This window comes from Physcomitrium patens, chromosome 24, assembly GCF_059467195.1.
Source record: "Physcomitrium patens ecotype Gransden chromosome 24, ASM5946719v1, whole genome shotgun sequence".
Classification (NCBI taxonomy): Eukaryota; Viridiplantae; Streptophyta; class Bryopsida; order Funariales; family Funariaceae; genus Physcomitrium; species Physcomitrium patens.
Window position 1 is genome coordinate 9,230,389 of NC_143433.1, and position 19,222 is coordinate 9,249,610.

Here is a 19,222-nt window from a genome sequence, read left to right on the forward strand (position 1 = left end):
AACATCCAAAATTTTGGGCATGGTGTAATATAATATCCAAAATTTTGGGCCTGGTGTAACATGCATAGGGTTAATAAATAAGGTTAAAATCATCTGATCAGAAAATTTTGAAAACAGCTGTATCTTGTGCTAATGATAACATTCAAATTAACCAATGCTTGAACAAATTCATGAAAGTTTGGCACACCAATAGGGAAGCTTGGACACAACGGAAGCAAAGTCACAAAATAAAATAAAGGGAAGATCATCACATCAATCGCTGAACATCCATCCTCCTGAAACTCCACTAAACGTACAAAGACAGCTAAACAAATTTGAACAATCCATGACCACTCAAGTAGATGTCTTGGCTGTTGCTGAAAGTGAACTCTTATTCATTTTTGCTTGCAAACAAGAGACTCACCATAATAGAACCTTTCTTCCTCTTCTACTTCTAAAGTTAGGAAATATATACACAACTACGCATTGCAATTGCAATTTAAAAGCTGTGTGAGTTAACAGAGGTGGTCAAGGGTGAAGGCACCACACAACCTCAACTCCAAGCATTTACACAAGAATCTCCTACTAATGTACAATGTTAATTGTAACGTCAATGTGACGCACTTCCTACTAATGTACAATATTAGTTAATTGTAACGTCAATGTGACCCACACGAAGATGAACGGAACAAAATTGGGAGGTGAAGCAGTGTCAACTAGCAAGAGGCGCGAGCGGGGAAGGGCCCTGGTGTGCCGGTCCAGCCTTGAACGCATTCCAACAAAGGAGCCACCAATTGGCCTGCAGAAATGGCATTGAACACCTTCTCAATCTCTTGCCCAGGAGACACCGTCCTCTGCCCGGACAGGAGCTGCGTCTTCAAGTCTCCGCGCACTAGCTTGTATAATGGATACGTCCTACAGTCTTGAATCCTGTTGGGAACCGAGGATAGTCCCTTTGTGTCATATGCTTCTCGCACCGCGGGCACCACACGGCTCAGCTGCAGCTTCAGCTCTGCCTCAAACACTGGAATCTGCCTAAACACTGCGTTGGAGGTCTCCTTGTCGGCACTCTTCAAGGCACGGCTCACCAGCACCCCTCGCAGTTTCTCCATTAGAGGGTATGAATCACTGGTGGAATCGTCGATGTAGCTGAACACCGGCTGACGATCCACTACCATCAGTAGTTCCTTTTCGCAGAAGCGTGATGGCAGCAGTGATCCGTCGCTGCCCATGAAGAGCGTCTTCTTGGCCACCTGTGTCACTACTTGCTTCACGGCCGACTGCATGGTCTCTTCGACATGACGCAGGTCGACAGCCTGGCACAAGCCTACCAAGAAGGTGGCGCTCATGAGCTTGAGAATCTCCATGGCTTCCTCCGTTTTGCGGGCTGACACCAATCCCAGTGAGTTCACATCTTGGTTGTGTTGCTCCGCGCTTTGGACATGGGTGGTGACCGGGTTGGCTAGGTAGTTAATCTCAGATAAGTACGAGGCCATGGCGATCTCTGCCCCTTTCATGCCGTAATCCAGGCTGGGGTTGGGTCCCCCGCTCAAATTGGACGGTAATCCGTTGTTGTAGTAGTCGTTCACAAGTTCGGAGAATTGTGCGAACATGAGCTTAGCGATGGCGGCCAGCGCCAGGCGCGTGTTGTCCATAGACACGCCGATGGGCGTGCCCTGGAAGTTGCCGCCGTGCAGGGCGATGCCCCTGGCAGCGTCGATGATGGGATTGTCGTTCACAGAGTTGATCTCCCGCTCGATGGCGTGGGTGGCGTTGCGGATGACCTCCACCTGAGGGCCCAGCCACTGCGGGGAAGTTCGCAGCGCGTATCTGTCCTGCTTGGGCTTGCGCAGGGGTCGGTCTCATTGAACTTGGCGGCAGCCTTCATGAAGGAACTCCCGTCCAGCACCCACTCCATGACAGCCGCAGCTTCCATCTGTCCGGGGTGGTGCTTCAGCTTGTGAGTCAGGGGGTCGGCAAATTCGGGCTTGCCCTGCATTACCTCGCAAAAGAGCGCGGACAGAACCTCGGCGAGCAACACCATGATGTTGGCATCGTAGCACACGGTGGAAGCGAGGGCGGAACCGACTGCGGTGCCGTTGACAAGGGCGAGCCCTTCCTTGGGCGCCAGCTCGAAGGGCTTCTCCACGCCTGCGATGCGCAAGGCCTCCAGCGCGGAAACCTCTCGTCCGTCCTCGGTGACGGCTTTGGAATTGGGGCGACCGGTAAGCAGGCCGGCGATATACGACAAGGGGACGAGGTCGCCGGATGCCGTGATGGTACCCCGCAAGGGCAACTTGGGGGTGACGTGCGCGTTGAGTAGCTTCTCCATAGCTTGGAGGATCTCCCAGCGGATGCCAGAATAGCCCTGCATCAGCGTGTTGGTACGCACTAGCATCGCCGCTCGGGCAGTCTCGGATGGCAGGGAGTTACCCTTGCTGAGGACTCCCGCATTCAGGAAGCGGATGAGTTCGCGCTGGAGCTCCACTCCTTGCTGCGTGCGACGATGAGAGGTCGCTCCGAACCCGGTGGTAACGCCGTAGATGTCACCTCCGCCCATGATCCTGTCGAGCACCCAGTTGGAGCTCTCGTCCACTCTACTCTTGGCATTGGCAGCATCGAGCACGACATGCACGTCGGGTCTGCGAGCAACGGCTGCTACCTGAGGTACGGTGAGGGTGGCTCCTCGATCATGACCTGGGTGGCATTTTGGTAAGTGTCGACCATCCGCTTGATTTCTTCGAGGTGGCTGCATTCCATGGCCTTGGCGGTCTTGGCCCAGTTGAGAGGATCCGCACCATGAACTGCTCCATTACCGAGTAGGCCAATGCAGTACGGAGATGTGTTATCATCGAGCATCATCATGTCTGAAGATGCCGCATCAATTTGCTCACCTGATCCGACGACATTAAGCTCCCCAGCTCGTGGTGCCATTGTTGGTATTGAAGACCTGCAATTACACTATCTGTCGAGATCTACTGGGTGCGCGGAGCTACGCAAGACTGTGATGTACTGAGAGTTCGAAGTCGTGCCTGAACGCCTACTTCAGGAAACAATCTCAACCAAGCAGCAGTAGCAAACTTTGCTGATCTTTCAAGAGATGGGAGGTGAATCAATTGCTGAAGGGTGGGATGCAGGCCCTGTCCGGCATTCGCTGCTTGAATGGGCCTCAGGGCGAAGTGAAGATTAATGAGATTCGGGGAATGCTCTTTATGCAACTAATGCCTCTGGCTAGAGCGCGGTGTTCGCCGTCGAGAGGTATCCTAGCGGCTGGCCCTAGTCCATAAAGGTGGGTGTATTGCGGTGAAAGCAGTCCGAGGTGGCGTTGAAATGTTGAAAGTGGTGCCCTTCCTGGACCTATGAGCCTCCTGCTGCCACATGAAGGATGAGAGTCCTCCAGATTGGTTCATGATACACGGTTGTTTGAAATTTAGTTCGCCTGTCGTTTACTTCAACACTAGGTCAAACTACAATTCCCCTCATGTTCTTGTCGGTGATTCGCAGGTTCTCTGGGGTGGACCCAGTTTCTATTGGAGGAAAGTCGGACGCGTGTTCTTGTTTGGAATGACGAAGGCGCTGCGATTCTTCGTGGTCTTCAGCCTGACTCTCAGAGTCTCCCAGTCACGCTGGTGTGCTGGAATGGATCGTTCCGCTGATGTCGAAACTGACCAAAATATAAGATTTCAAAGGGCCAAGTCAAGACCAGGAGTTCTGTGCAAAACTCGATTGCGAAATTCAAAAATTGTCGTGCAATTGTGAAATTCAAAATTCGCCTCCAGACGGGATGTGTACACATGGAGTAGCAGAGTGGTGGGGTGAAAGCAGAAAAAAGGTCAACCGCTTTCAACAGCGATGACTCCGCAGAAAGTTCCTGATGAAAGTGCCAACATCGCGATGCTCTTAAAGGGCACACGCTGTGCATGAAAATAGCAGGGTCGATACGAGCTTGAAAACGGAAGTCGCCACCCAACTACACCGTCTATCATTTCTCTGGCAATCTCTCCGATCGTTGTACTCAAGTTACTTACGAAAATAAACTAGCTCGTGGCGAACTAAGAGAGTGGGGGTGTCTCCGCAGATCCCGACTGGTAGCATAACTGAATCGGTGCGTAGAACAACCTCTCTTGTTGCAGGATTAGCAGACAGACAAAGTCGGAATACGTTTGGCAGCACAGATTGAGAACTAGAGTGAGGAGATCGACCGGGGTTGTCCAATGGCTTCTGCTGGGGATGTTACGAGGGCCGCGCTTCCCAGGGCCCAGCCCCGCGCTGAAGGGCCAGCCTGCGTGCTAGGCATCGGCACTGCGGTGCCTCCCGCGGAGTTTCTGCAGAGTGAGTACCCCGACTTCTTCTTCAACATCACCAATTGCGGCGAGAAGGAAGCCCTGAAGGCCAAATTCAAGCGCATCTGTGACAAGTCGGGCATCAGGAAGCGCCACATGTTCCTCACGGAGGAGGTGCTCAAGGCCAACCCAGGCATCTGCACGTACATGGAGCCCTCCCTGAACGTCCGCCACGACATCGTGGTCGTCCAGGTCCCCAAGCTCGCCGCCGAGGCCGCCCAGAAGGCCATCAAGGAATGGGGCGGCCGCAAGTCCGACATTACCCACATCGTCTTCGCCACCACCTCGGGCGTCAACATGCCCGGAGCCGACCACGCCCTGGCCAAGCTGCTCGGCCTGAAGCCCACTGTGAAGCGTGTCATGATGTACCAAACCGGGTGTTTCGGCGGTGCATCCGTGCTCAGAGTGGCCAAGGATCTAGCCGAAAACAACAAGGGCGCCAGAGTGCTGGCAGTAGCGAGCGAGGTGACCGCAGTCACATACCGAGCCCCGAGCGAGAACCACTTGGACGGGCTTGTGGGCTCAGCTCTGTTCGGCGATGGCGCCGGCGTGTACGTGGTTGGATCCGACCCCAAGCCTGAGGTAGAGAAGCCATTGTTCGAAGTGCACTGGGCTGGAGAGACCATCTTGCCAGAGAGCGACGGAGCCATCGATGGACATCTCACCGAAGCGGGGCTCATCTTCCACCTCATGAAGGATGTACCCGGGCTCATCTCCAAGAACATCGAGAAGTTTTTGAACGAGGCCAGGAAGCCAGTGGGATCACCGGCATGGAACGAGATGTTCTGGGCGGTGCATCCCGGAGGTCCAGCCATTCTCGATCAGGTGGAGGCGAAGCTGAAGCTGACGAAGGACAAGATGCAAGGGAGCAGGGACATATTGTCCGAGTTTGGCAACATGTCTAGCGCCTCTGTGCTGTTTGTGTTGGATCAGATTCGGCACAGGTCTGTGAAGATGGGTGCGTCCACTTTGGGCGAGGGCAGCGAGTTCGGATTCTTCATTGGCTTCGGACCAGGACTGACACTGGAAGTGCTTGTGCTCCGCGCCGCTCCCAACTCCGCTTAGATTCCACCCCACCTCTCCTTTTTACTCCCCATTCTCACCAATTTGTATCATATCATATTATTGCATAGCATTGCATAGCATAGCATAGCATAGCATAGCATAGAAGTGTGCAATTCAATTTCAATGGTATTGCTTCCTGAGCTAGAGTTCGCGCTTAATTTTAAAAGAGAAATCAGGTTATCGAATCAACCTACGTTCTTGCTTCAGCGAGCTCTTTACACACTCTGAAATCTAGGGTTCCACTGTTTCGTATCCGGAACCTGAACGATCTGGCGCCTGTGGGTATATTTCTCTCGCTGTGCTAAATTGGCAGTGCATCTACTCTAGCGTTCTTATTGTTCACTCAATTTATTTCTGGAAGACAGGAGTTTGGCAATGTATAGTCACAATGCAATCAGAGGTGCGAAGTACAGTCTTATTTAGAAAATTAGGGCTGGAAGAAGATGAAGTGGGAGTGTGTAGTGCGCATTGTGCCGATGGATCTGAAATTCATCAGGAATGTAATTCATCGGTGAATCTCCGGACCATGTGTTCGTTTGAGCTTTTATAATTGCAGCCTCTAAGTCAGCTGCGATTGTTCGACACTACCCACTGTTTCTTTGAGCTGTTTCTCGTCACTTTTGAATCTGTTGCTGTAGCATTGGAAACTGAGAAGAGAAGGGTCTGCAAGGAATTGGTTGGTTGCATTGAACTCATGGTAGCATGGCCCAGCCAACAATTAATGAAAACTGTGATTTGTTGTCTGTCGGTCATTGAGAAAGTTAATCCTCCACCAGTTTCAGTGATATCTGGACACAAACAGTGGGTGTTTCACTAAATTCTCAAAATTCAAATGCAGTTGGAATGTGTTAAATGGTGTGGTATTCAAGACATTTTGGGCTTGGTGTAACATAAAATTCAAATATTAGGCATGGTGTGATGTAATATCCAAATTTTGGGCATGGTGGAATATAAAATCCAAATTTTGGGCATGGTGGAATATAATATCCAAATTTTGGGCATGGTGTAATATAACATCCAAAGTTTGGGCATGGTGGAATAAAACATCCAAAATTTTGGGCATGGTGTAATATAATATCCAAAATTTTGGGCCTGGTGTAACATGCATAGGGTTAATAAATAAGGTTAAAATCATCTGATCAGAAAATTTTGAAAACAGCTGTATCTTGTGCTAATGATAACATTCAAATTAACCAATGCTTGAACAAATTCATGAAAGTTTGGCACACCAATAGGGAAGCTTGGACACAACGGAAGCAAAGTCACAAAATAAAATAAAGGGAAGATCATCACATCAATCGCTGAACATCCATCCTCCTGAAACTCCACTAAACGTACAAAGACAGCTAAACAAATTTGAACAATCCATGACCACTCAAGTAGATGTCTTGGCTGTTGCTGAAAGTGAACTCTTATTCATTTTTGCTTGCAAACAAGAGACTCACCATAATAGAACCTTTCTTCCTCTTCTACTTCTAAAGTTAGGAAATATATACACAACTACGCATTGCAATTGCAATTTAAAAGCTGTGTGAGTTAACAGAGGTGGTCAAGGGTGAAGGCACCACACAACCTCAACTCCAAGCATTTACACAAGAATCTCCTACTAATGTACAATGTTAATTGTAACGTCAATGTGACGCACTTCCTACTAATGTACAATATTAGTTAATTGTAACGTCAATGTGACCCACACGAAGATGAACGGAACAAAATTGGGAGGTGAAGCAGTGTCAACTAGCAAGAGGCGCGAGCGGGGAAGGGCCCTGGTGTGCCGGTCCAGCCTTGAACGCATTCCAACAAAGGAGCCACCAATTGGCCTGCAGAAATGGCATTGAACACCTTCTCAATCTCTTGCCCAGGAGACACCGTCCTCTGCCCGGACAGGAGCTGCGTCTTCAAGTCTCCGCGCACTAGCTTGTATAATGGATACGTCCTACAGTCTTGAATCCTGTTGGGAACCGAGGATAGTCCCTTTGTGTCATATGCTTCTCGCACCGCGGGCACCACACGGCTCAGCTGCAGCTTCAGCTCTGCCTCAAACACTGGAATCTGCCTAAACACTGCGTTGGAGGTCTCCTTGTCGGCACTCTTCAAGGCACGGCTCACCAGCACCCCTCGCAGTTTCTCCATTAGAGGGTATGAATCACTGGTGGAATCGTCGATGTAGCTGAACACCGGCTGACGATCCACTACCATCAGTAGTTCCTTTTCGCAGAAGCGTGATGGCAGCAGTGATCCGTCGCTGCCCATGAAGAGCGTCTTCTTGGCCACCTGTGTCACTACTTGCTTCACGGCCGACTGCATGGTCTCTTCGACATGACGCAGGTCGACAGCCTGGCACAAGCCTACCAAGAAGGTGGCGCTCATGAGCTTGAGAATCTCCATGGCTTCCTCCGTTTTGCGGGCTGACACCAATCCCAGTGAGTTCACATCTTGGTTGTGTTGCTCCGCGCTTTGGACATGGGTGGTGACCGGGTTGGCTAGGTAGTTAATCTCAGATAAGTACGAGGCCATGGCGATCTCTGCCCCTTTCATGCCGTAATCCAGGCTGGGGTTGGGTCCCCCGCTCAAATTGGACGGTAATCCGTTGTTGTAGTAGTCGTTCACAAGTTCGGAGAATTGTGCGAACATGAGCTTAGCGATGGCGGCCAGCGCCAGGCGCGTGTTGTCCATAGACACGCCGATGGGCGTGCCCTGGAAGTTGCCGCCGTGCAGGGCGATGCCCCTGGCAGCGTCGATGATGGGATTGTCGTTCACAGAGTTGATCTCCCGCTCGATGGCGTGGGTGGCGTTGCGGATGACCTCCACCTGAGGGCCCAGCCACTGCGGGGAAGTTCGCAGCGCGTATCTGTCCTGCTTGGGCTTGCGCAGGGGTCGGTCTCATTGAACTTGGCGGCAGCCTTCATGAAGGAACTCCCGTCCAGCACCCACTCCATGACAGCCGCAGCTTCCATCTGTCCGGGGTGGTGCTTCAGCTTGTGAGTCAGGGGGTCGGCAAATTCGGGCTTGCCCTGCATTACCTCGCAAAAGAGCGCGGACAGAACCTCGGCGAGCAACACCATGATGTTGGCATCGTAGCACACGGTGGAAGCGAGGGCGGAACCGACTGCGGTGCCGTTGACAAGGGCGAGCCCTTCCTTGGGCGCCAGCTCGAAGGGCTTCTCCACGCCTGCGATGCGCAAGGCCTCCAGCGCGGAAACCTCTCGTCCGTCCTCGGTGACGGCTTTGGAATTGGGGCGACCGGTAAGCAGGCCGGCGATATACGACAAGGGGACGAGGTCGCCGGATGCCGTGATGGTACCCCGCAAGGGCAACTTGGGGGTGACGTGCGCGTTGAGTAGCTTCTCCATAGCTTGGAGGATCTCCCAGCGGATGCCAGAATAGCCCTGCATCAGCGTGTTGGTACGCACTAGCATCGCCGCTCGGGCAGTCTCGGATGGCAGGGAGTTACCCTTGCTGAGGACTCCCGCATTCAGGAAGCGGATGAGTTCGCGCTGGAGCTCCACTCCTTGCTGCGTGCGACGATGAGAGGTCGCTCCGAACCCGGTGGTAACGCCGTAGATGTCACCTCCGCCCATGATCCTGTCGAGCACCCAGTTGGAGCTCTCGTCCACTCTACTCTTGGCATTGGCAGCATCGAGCACGACATGCACGTCGGGTCTGCGAGCAACGGCTGCTACCTGAGGTACGGTGAGGGTGGCTCCCTCGATCATGACCTGGGTGGCATTTTGGTAAGTGTCGACCATCCGCTTGATTTCTTCGAGGTGGCTGCATTCCATGGCCTTGGCGGTCTTGGCCCAGTTGAGAGGATCCGCACCATGAACTGCTCCATTACCGAGTAGGCCAATGCAGTACGGAGATGTGTTATCATCGAGCATCATCATGTCTGAAGATGCCGCATCAATTTGCTCACCTGATCCGACGACATTAAGCTCCCCAGCTCGTGGTGCCATTGTTGGTATTGAAGACCTGCAATTACACTATCTGTCGAGATCTACTGGGTGCGCGGAGCTACGCAAGACTGTGATGTACTGAGAGTTCGAAGTCGTGCCTGAACGCCTACTTCAGGAAACAATCTCAACCAAGCAGCAGTAGCAAACTTTGCTGATCTTTCAAGAGATGGGAGGTGAATCAATTGCTGAAGGGTGGGATGCAGGCCCTGTCCGGCATTCGCTGCTTGAATGGGCCTCAGGGCGAAGTGAAGATTAATGAGATTCGGGGAATGCTCTTTATGCAACTAATGCCTCTGGCTAGAGCGCGGTGTTCGCCGTCGAGAGGTATCCTAGCGGCTGGCCCTAGTCCATAAAGGTGGGTGTATTGCGGTGAAAGCAGTCCGAGGTGGCGTTGAAATGTTGAAAGTGGTGCCCTTCCTGGACCTATGAGCCTCCTGCTGCCACATGAAGGATGAGAGTCCTCCAGATTGGTTCATGATACACGGTTGTTTGAAATTTAGTTCGCCTGTCGTTTACTTCAACACTAGGTCAAACTACAATTCCCCTCATGTTCTTGTCGGTGATTCGCAGGTTCTCTGGGGTGGACCCAGTTTCTATTGGAGGAAAGTCGGACGCGTGTTCTTGTTTGGAATGACGAAGGCGCTGCGATTCTTCGTGGTCTTCAGCCTGACTCTCAGAGTCTCCCAGTCACGCTGGTGTGCTGGAATGGATCGTTCCGCTGATGTCGAAACTGACCAAAATATAAGATTTCAAAGGGCCAAGTCAAGACCAGGAGTTCTGTGCAAAACTCGATTGCGAAATTCAAAAATTGTCGTGCAATTGTGAAATTCAAAATTCGCCTCCAGACGGGATGTGTACACATGGAGTAGCAGAGTGGTGGGGTGAAAGCAGAAAAAAGGTCAACCGCTTTCAACAGCGATGACTCCGCAGAAAGTTCCTGATGAAAGTGCCAACATCGCGATGCTCTTAAAGGGCACACGCTGTGCATGAAAATAGCAGGGTCGATACGAGCTTGAAAACGGAAGTCGCCACCCAACTACACCGTCTATCATTTCTCTGGCAATCTCTCCGATCGTTGTACTCAAGTTACTTACGAAAATAAACTAGCTCGTGGCGAACTAAGAGAGTGGGGGTGTCTCCGCAGATCCCGACTGGTAGCATAACTGAATCGGTGCGTAGAACAACCTCTCTTGTTGCAGGATTAGCAGACAGACAAAGTCGGAATACGTTTGGCAGCACAGATTGAGAACTAGAGTGAGGAGATCGACCGGGGTTGTCCAATGGCTTCTGCTGGGGATGTTACGAGGGCCGCGCTTCCCAGGGCCCAGCCCCGCGCTGAAGGGCCAGCCTGCGTGCTAGGCATCGGCACTGCGGTGCCTCCCGCGGAGTTTCTGCAGAGTGAGTACCCCGACTTCTTCTTCAACATCACCAATTGCGGCGAGAAGGAAGCCCTGAAGGCCAAATTCAAGCGCATCTGTGACAAGTCGGGCATCAGGAAGCGCCACATGTTCCTCACGGAGGAGGTGCTCAAGGCCAACCCAGGCATCTGCACGTACATGGAGCCCTCCCTGAACGTCCGCCACGACATCGTGGTCGTCCAGGTCCCCAAGCTCGCCGCCGAGGCCGCCCAGAAGGCCATCAAGGAATGGGGCGGCCGCAAGTCCGACATTACCCACATCGTCTTCGCCACCACCTCGGGCGTCAACATGCCCGGAGCCGACCACGCCCTGGCCAAGCTGCTCGGCCTGAAGCCCACTGTGAAGCGTGTCATGATGTACCAAACCGGGTGTTTCGGCGGTGCATCCGTGCTCAGAGTGGCCAAGGATCTAGCCGAAAACAACAAGGGCGCCAGAGTGCTGGCAGTAGCGAGCGAGGTGACCGCAGTCACATACCGAGCCCCGAGCGAGAACCACTTGGACGGGCTTGTGGGCTCAGCTCTGTTCGGCGATGGCGCCGGCGTGTACGTGGTTGGATCCGACCCCAAGCCTGAGGTAGAGAAGCCATTGTTCGAAGTGCACTGGGCTGGAGAGACCATCTTGCCAGAGAGCGACGGAGCCATCGATGGACATCTCACCGAAGCGGGGCTCATCTTCCACCTCATGAAGGATGTACCCGGGCTCATCTCCAAGAACATCGAGAAGTTTTTGAACGAGGCCAGGAAGCCAGTGGGATCACCGGCATGGAACGAGATGTTCTGGGCGGTGCATCCCGGAGGTCCAGCCATTCTCGATCAGGTGGAGGCGAAGCTGAAGCTGACGAAGGACAAGATGCAAGGGAGCAGGGACATATTGTCCGAGTTTGGCAACATGTCTAGCGCCTCTGTGCTGTTTGTGTTGGATCAGATTCGGCACAGGTCTGTGAAGATGGGTGCGTCCACTTTGGGCGAGGGCAGCGAGTTCGGATTCTTCATTGGCTTCGGACCAGGACTGACACTGGAAGTGCTTGTGCTCCGCGCCGCTCCCAACTCCGCTTAGATTCCACCCCACCTCTCCTTTTTACTCCCCATTCTCACCAATTTGTATCATATCATATTATTGCATAGCATTGCATAGCATAGCATAGCATAGCATAGCATAGAAGTGTGCAATTCAATTTCAATGGTATTGCTTCCTGAGCTAGAGTTCGCGCTTAATTTTAAAAGAGAAATCAGGTTATCGAATCAACCTACGTTCTTGCTTCAGCGAGCTCTTTACACACTCTGAAATCTAGGGTTCCACTGTTTCGTATCCGGAACCTGAACGATCTGGCGCCTGTGGGTATATTTCTCTCGCTGTGCTAAATTGGCAGTGCATCTACTCTAGCGTTCTTATTGTTCACTCAATTTATTTCTGGAAGACAGGAGTTTGGCAATGTATAGTCACAATGCAATCAGAGGTGCGAAGTACAGTCTTATTTAGAAAATTAGGGCTGGAAGAAGATGAAGTGGGAGTGTGTAGTGCGCATTGTGCCGATGGATCTGAAATTCATCAGGAATGTAATTCATCGGTGAATCTCCGGACCATGTGTTCGTTTGAGCTTTTATAATTGCAGCCTCTAAGTCAGCTGCGATTGTTCGACACTACCCACTGTTTCTTTGAGCTGTTTCTCGTCACTTTTGAATCTGTTGCTGTAGCATTGGAAACTGAGAAGAGAAGGGTCTGCAAGGAATTGGTTGGTTGCATTGAACTCATGGTAGCATGGCCCAGCCAACAATTAATGAAAACTGTGATTTGTTGTCTGTCGGTCATTGAGAAAGTTAATCCTCCACCAGTTTCAGTGATATCTGGACACAAACAGTGGGTGTTTCACTAAATTCTCAAAATTCAAATGCAGTTGGAATGTGTTAAATGGTGTGGTATTCAAGACATTTTGGGCTTGGTGTAACATAAAATTCAAATATTAGGCATGGTGTGATGTAATATCCAAATTTTGGGCATGGTGGAATATAAAATCCAAATTTTGGGCATGGTGGAATATAATATCCAAATTTTGGGCATGGTGTAATATAACATCCAAAGTTTGGGCATGGTGGAATAAAACATCCAAAATTTTGGGCATGGTGTAATATAATATCCAAAATTTTGGGCCTGGTGTAACATGCATAGGGTTAATAAATAAGGTTAAAATCATCTGATCAGAAAATTTTGAAAACAGCTGTATCTTGTGCTAATGATAACATTCAAATTAACCAATGCTTGAACAAATTCATGAAAGTTTGGCACACCAATAGGGAAGCTTGGACACAACGGAAGCAAAGTCACAAAATAAAATAAAGGGAAGATCATCACATCAATCGCTGAACATCCATCCTCCTGAAACTCCACTAAACGTACAAAGACAGCTAAACAAATTTGAACAATCCATGACCACTCAAGTAGATGTCTTGGCTGTTGCTGAAAGTGAACTCTTATTCATTTTTGCTTGCAAACAAGAGACTCACCATAATAGAACCTTTCTTCCTCTTCTACTTCTAAAGTTAGGAAATATATACACAACTACGCATTGCAATTGCAATTTAAAAGCTGTGTGAGTTAACAGAGGTGGTCAAGGGTGAAGGCACCACACAACCTCAACTCCAAGCATTTACACAAGAATCTCCTACTAATGTACAATGTTAATTGTAACGTCAATGTGACGCACTTCCTACTAATGTACAATATTAGTTAATTGTAACGTCAATGTGACCCACACGAAGATGAACGGAACAAAATTGGGAGGTGAAGCAGTGTCAACTAGCAAGAGGCGCGAGCGGGGAAGGGCCCTGGTGTGCCGGTCCAGCCTTGAACGCATTCCAACAAAGGAGCCACCAATTGGCCTGCAGAAATGGCATTGAACACCTTCTCAATCTCTTGCCCAGGAGACACCGTCCTCTGCCCGGACAGGAGCTGCGTCTTCAAGTCTCCGCGCACTAGCTTGTATAATGGATACGTCCTACAGTCTTGAATCCTGTTGGGAACCGAGGATAGTCCCTTTGTGTCATATGCTTCTCGCACCGCGGGCACCACACGGCTCAGCTGCAGCTTCAGCTCTGCCTCAAACACTGGAATCTGCCTAAACACTGCGTTGGAGGTCTCCTTGTCGGCACTCTTCAAGGCACGGCTCACCAGCACCCCTCGCAGTTTCTCCATTAGAGGGTATGAATCACTGGTGGAATCGTCGATGTAGCTGAACACCGGCTGACGATCCACTACCATCAGTAGTTCCTTTTCGCAGAAGCGTGATGGCAGCAGTGATCCGTCGCTGCCCATGAAGAGCGTCTTCTTGGCCACCTGTGTCACTACTTGCTTCACGGCCGACTGCATGGTCTCTTCGACATGACGCAGGTCGACAGCCTGGCACAAGCCTACCAAGAAGGTGGCGCTCATGAGCTTGAGAATCTCCATGGCTTCCTCCGTTTTGCGGGCTGACACCAATCCCAGTGAGTTCACATCTTGGTTGTGTTGCTCCGCGCTTTGGACATGGGTGGTGACCGGGTTGGCTAGGTAGTTAATCTCAGATAAGTACGAGGCCATGGCGATCTCTGCCCCTTTCATGCCGTAATCCAGGCTGGGGTTGGGTCCCCCGCTCAAATTGGACGGTAATCCGTTGTTGTAGTAGTCGTTCACAAGTTCGGAGAATTGTGCGAACATGAGCTTAGCGATGGCGGCCAGCGCCAGGCGCGTGTTGTCCATAGACACGCCGATGGGCGTGCCCTGGAAGTTGCCGCCGTGCAGGGCGATGCCCCTGGCAGCGTCGATGATGGGATTGTCGTTCACAGAGTTGATCTCCCGCTCGATGGCGTGGGTGGCGTTGCGGATGACCTCCACCTGAGGGCCCAGCCACTGCGGGGAAGTTCGCAGCGCGTATCTGTCCTGCTTGGGCTTGCGCAGGGGTCGGTCTCATTGAACTTGGCGGCAGCCTTCATGAAGGAACTCCCGTCCAGCACCCACTCCATGACAGCCGCAGCTTCCATCTGTCCGGGGTGGTGCTTCAGCTTGTGAGTCAGGGGGTCGGCAAATTCGGGCTTGCCCTGCATTACCTCGCAAAAGAGCGCGGACAGAACCTCGGCGAGCAACACCATGATGTTGGCATCGTAGCACACGGTGGAAGCGAGGGCGGAACCGACTGCGGTGCCGTTGACAAGGGCGAGCCCTTCCTTGGGCGCCAGCTCGAAGGGCTTCTCCACGCCTGCGATGCGCAAGGCCTCCAGCGCGGAAACCTCTCGTCCGTCCTCGGTGACGGCTTTGGAATTGGGGCGACCGGTAAGCAGGCCGGCGATATACGACAAGGGGACGAGGTCGCCGGATGCCGTGATGGTACCCCGCAAGGGCAACTTGGGGGTGACGTGCGCGTTGAGTAGCTTCTCCATAGCTTGGAGGATCTCCCAGCGGATGCCAGAATAGCCCTGCATCAGCGTGTTGGTACGCACTAGCATCGCCGCTCGGGCAGTCTCGGATGGCAGGGAGTTACCCTTGCTGAGGACTCCCGCATTCAGGAAGCGGATGAGTTCGCGCTGGAGCTCCACTCCTTGCTGCGTGCGACGATGAGAGGTCGCTCCGAACCCGGTGGTAACGCCGTAGATGTCACCTCCGCCCATGATCCTGTCGAGCACCCAGTTGGAGCTCTCGTCCACTCTACTCTTGGCATTGGCAGCATCGAGCACGACATGCACGTCGGGTCTGCGAGCAACGGCTGCTACCTGAGGTACGGTGAGGGTGGCTCCCTCGATCATGACCTGGGTGGCATTTTGGTAAGTGTCGACCATCCGCTTGATTTCTTCGAGGTGGCTGCATTCCATGGCCTTGGCGGTCTTGGCCCAGTTGAGAGGATCCGCACCATGAACTGCTCCATTACCGAGTAGGCCAATGCAGTACGGAGATGTGTTATCATCGAGCATCATCATGTCTGAAGATGCCGCATCAATTTGCTCACCTGATCCGACGACATTAAGCTCCCCAGCTCGTGGTGCCATTGTTGGTATTGAAGACCTGCAATTACACTATCTGTCGAGATCTACTGGGTGCGCGGAGCTACGCAAGACTGTGATGTACTGAGAGTTCGAAGTCGTGCCTGAACGCCTACTTCAGGAAACAATCTCAACCAAGCAGCAGTAGCAAACTTTGCTGATCTTTCAAGAGATGGGAGGTGAATCAATTGCTGAAGGGTGGGATGCAGGCCCTGTCCGGCATTCGCTGCTTGAATGGGCCTCAGGGCGAAGTGAAGATTAATGAGATTCGGGGAATGCTCTTTATGCAACTAATGCCTCTGGCTAGAGCGCGGTGTTCGCCGTCGAGAGGTATCCTAGCGGCTGGCCCTAGTCCATAAAGGTGGGTGTATTGCGGTGAAAGCAGTCCGAGGTGGCGTTGAAATGTTGAAAGTGGTGCCCTTCCTGGACCTATGAGCCTCCTGCTGCCACATGAAGGATGAGAGTCCTCCAGATTGGTTCATGATACACGGTTGTTTGAAATTTAGTTCGCCTGTCGTTTACTTCAACACTAGGTCAAACTACAATTCCCCTCATGTTCTTGTCGGTGATTCGCAGGTTCTCTGGGGTGGACCCAGTTTCTATTGGAGGAAAGTCGGACGCGTGTTCTTGTTTGGAATGACGAAGGCGCTGCGATTCTTCGTGGTCTTCAGCCTGACTCTCAGAGTCTCCCAGTCACGCTGGTGTGCTGGAATGGATCGTTCCGCTGATGTCGAAACTGACCAAAATATAAGATTTCAAAGGGCCAAGTCAAGACCAGGAGTTCTGTGCAAAACTCGATTGCGAAATTCAAAAATTGTCGTGCAATTGTGAAATTCAAAATTCGCCTCCAGACGGGATGTGTACACATGGAGTAGCAGAGTGGTGGGGTGAAAGCAGAAAAAAGGTCAACCGCTTTCAACAGCGATGACTCCGCAGAAAGTTCCTGATGAAAGTGCCAACATCGCGATGCTCTTAAAGGGCACACGCTGTGCATGAAAATAGCAGGGTCGATACGAGCTTGAAAACGGAAGTCGCCACCCAACTACACCGTCTATCATTTCTCTGGCAATCTCTCCGATCGTTGTACTCAAGTTACTTACGAAAATAAACTAGCTCGTGGCGAACTAAGAGAGTGGGGGTGTCTCCGCAGATCCCGACTGGTAGCATAACTGAATCGGTGCGTAGAACAACCTCTCTTGTTGCAGGATTAGCAGACAGACAAAGTCGGAATACGTTTGGCAGCACAGATTGAGAACTAGAGTGAGGAGATCGACCGGGGTTGTCCAATGGCTTCTGCTGGGGATGTTACGAGGGCCGCGCTTCCCAGGGCCCAGCCCCGCGCTGAAGGGCCAGCCTGCGTGCTAGGCATCGGCACTGCGGTGCCTCCCGCGGAGTTTCTGCAGAGTGAGTACCCCGACTTCTTCTTCAACATCACCAATTGCGGCGAGAAGGAAGCCCTGAAGGCCAAATTCAAGCGCATCTGTGACAAGTCGGGCATCAGGAAGCGCCACATGTTCCTCACGGAGGAGGTGCTCAAGGCCAACCCAGGCATCTGCACGTACATGGAGCCCTCCCTGAACGTCCGCCACGACATCGTGGTCGTCCAGGTCCCCAAGCTCGCCGCCGAGGCCGCCCAGAAGGCCATCAAGGAATGGGGCGGCCGCAAGTCCGACATTACCCACATCGTCTTCGCCACCACCTCGGGCGTCAACATGCCCGGAGCCGACCACGCCCTGGCCAAGCTGCTCGGCTCGGCCTGAAGCCCACTGTGAAGCGTGTCATGATGTACCAAACCGGGTGTTTCGGCGGTGCATCCGTGCTCAGAGTGGCCAAGGATCTAGCCGAAAACAACAAGGGCGCCAGAGTGCTGGCAGTAGCGAGCGAGGTGACCGCAGTCACATACCGAGCCCCGAGCGAGAACCACTTGGACGGGCTTGTGGGCTCAGCTCTGTTCGGCGATGGCGCCGGCGTGTACGTGGTTGGATCCGACCCCAAGCCTGAGGTAGAGAAGCCATTGTTCGAAGTGCACTGGGCTGGAGAGACCATCTTGCCAGAGAGCGACGGAGCCATCGATGGACATCTCACCGAAGCGGGGCTCATCTTCCACCTCATGAAGGATGTACCCGGGCTCATCTCCAAGAACATCGAGAAGTTTTTGAACGAGGCCAGGAAGCCAGTGGGATCACCGGCATGGAACGAGATGTTCTGGGCGGTGCATCCCGGAGGTCCAGCCATTCTCGATCAGGTGGAGGCGAAGCTGAAGCTGACGAAGGACAAGATGCAAGGGAGCAGGGACATATTGTCCGAGTTTGGCAACATGTCTAGCGCCTCTGTGCTGTTTGTGTTGGATCAGATTCGGCACAGGTCTGTGAAGATGGGTGCGTCCACTTTGGGCGAGGGCAGCGAGTTCGGATTCTTCATTGGCTTCGGACCAGGACTGACACTGGAAGTGCTTGTGCTCCGCGCCGCTCCCAACTCCGCTTAGATTCCACCCCACCTCTCCTTTTTACTCCCCATTCTCACCAATTTGTATCATATCATATTATTGCATAGCATTGCATAGCATAGCATAGCATAGCATAGCATAGAAGTGTGCAATTCAATTTCAATGGTATTGCTTCCTGAGCTAGAGTTCGCGCTTAATTTTAAAAGAGAAATCAGGTTATCGAATCAACCTACGTTCTTGCTTCAGCGAGCTCTTTACACACTCTGAAATCTAGGGTTCCACTGTTTCGTATCCGGAACCTGAACGATCTGGCGCCTGTGGGTATATTTCTCTCGCTGTGCTAAATTGGCAGTGCATCTACTCTAGCGTTCTTATTGTTCACTCAATTTATTTCTGGAAGACAGGAGTTTGGCAATGTATAGTCACAATGCAATCAGAGGTGCGAAGTACAGTCTTATTTAGAAAATTAGGGCTGGAAGAAGATGAAGTGGGAGTGTGTAGTGCGCATTGTGCCGATGGATCTGAAATTCATCAGGAATGTAATTCATCGGTGAATCTCCGGACCATGTGTTCGTTTGAGCTTTTATAATTGCAGCCTCTAAGTCAGCTGCGATTGTTCGACACTACCCACTGTTTCTTTGAGCTGTTTCTCGTCACTTTTGAATCTGTTGCTGTAGCATTGGAAACTGAGAAGAGAAGGGTCTGCAAGGAATTGGTTGGTTGCATTGAACTCATGGTAGCATGGCCCAGCCAACAATTAATGAAAACTGTGATTTGTTGTCTGTCGGTCATTGAGAAAGTTAATCCTCCACCAGTTTCAGTGATATCTGGACACAAACAGTGGGTGTTTCACTAAATTCTCAAAATTCAAATGCAGTTGGAATGTGTTAAATGGTGTGGTATTCAAGACATTTTGGGCTTGGTGTAACATAAAATTCAAATATTAGGCATGGTGTGATGTAATATCCAAATTTTGGGCATGGTGGAATATAAAATCCAAATTTTGGGC

General features: G+C 51.7%; 6 pseudogenes across 6 annotated transcripts; 3 read left to right on the top strand and 3 right to left on the bottom strand.

Moving 5' to 3' along the window:
- Window positions 1-351: 351 nt before the first annotated feature.
- LOC149986394 (phenylalanine ammonia-lyase pseudogene) lies at window positions 352-2,913 on the bottom strand (annotated as a pseudogene). The gene has a single exon (XR_016500767.1). The product of XR_016500767.1 is annotated as a phenylalanine ammonia-lyase pseudogene (transcript).
- Window positions 2,692-5,974, top strand: LOC149986395 (naringenin-chalcone synthase pseudogene; annotated as a pseudogene). The gene is made up of 2 exons (XR_016500780.1): window positions 2,692-3,268; window positions 3,484-5,974. The product of XR_016500780.1 is annotated as a naringenin-chalcone synthase pseudogene (transcript).
- Window positions 5,975-6,780: 806 nt separating this feature from the next.
- On the bottom strand, window positions 6,781-9,343 carry LOC149986396 (phenylalanine ammonia-lyase pseudogene; annotated as a pseudogene). The gene has a single exon (XR_016500760.1). The product of XR_016500760.1 is annotated as a phenylalanine ammonia-lyase pseudogene (transcript).
- A 214-nt stretch (window positions 9,344-9,557) lies between these two features.
- LOC149986397 (naringenin-chalcone synthase pseudogene) lies at window positions 9,558-12,404 on the top strand (annotated as a pseudogene). The gene is made up of 2 exons (XR_016500773.1): window positions 9,558-9,698; window positions 9,914-12,404. The product of XR_016500773.1 is annotated as a naringenin-chalcone synthase pseudogene (transcript).
- An 806-nt stretch (window positions 12,405-13,210) lies between these two features.
- LOC149986398 (phenylalanine ammonia-lyase pseudogene) lies at window positions 13,211-15,773 on the bottom strand (annotated as a pseudogene). Its single transcript, XR_016500761.1, has one exon. The product of XR_016500761.1 is annotated as a phenylalanine ammonia-lyase pseudogene (transcript).
- Window positions 15,774-15,987: 214 nt separating this feature from the next.
- On the top strand, window positions 15,988-18,839 carry LOC149986399 (naringenin-chalcone synthase pseudogene; annotated as a pseudogene). The gene is made up of 2 exons (XR_016500771.1): window positions 15,988-16,128; window positions 16,344-18,839. The product of XR_016500771.1 is annotated as a naringenin-chalcone synthase pseudogene (transcript).
- Window positions 18,840-19,222: the final 383 nt, after the last annotated feature.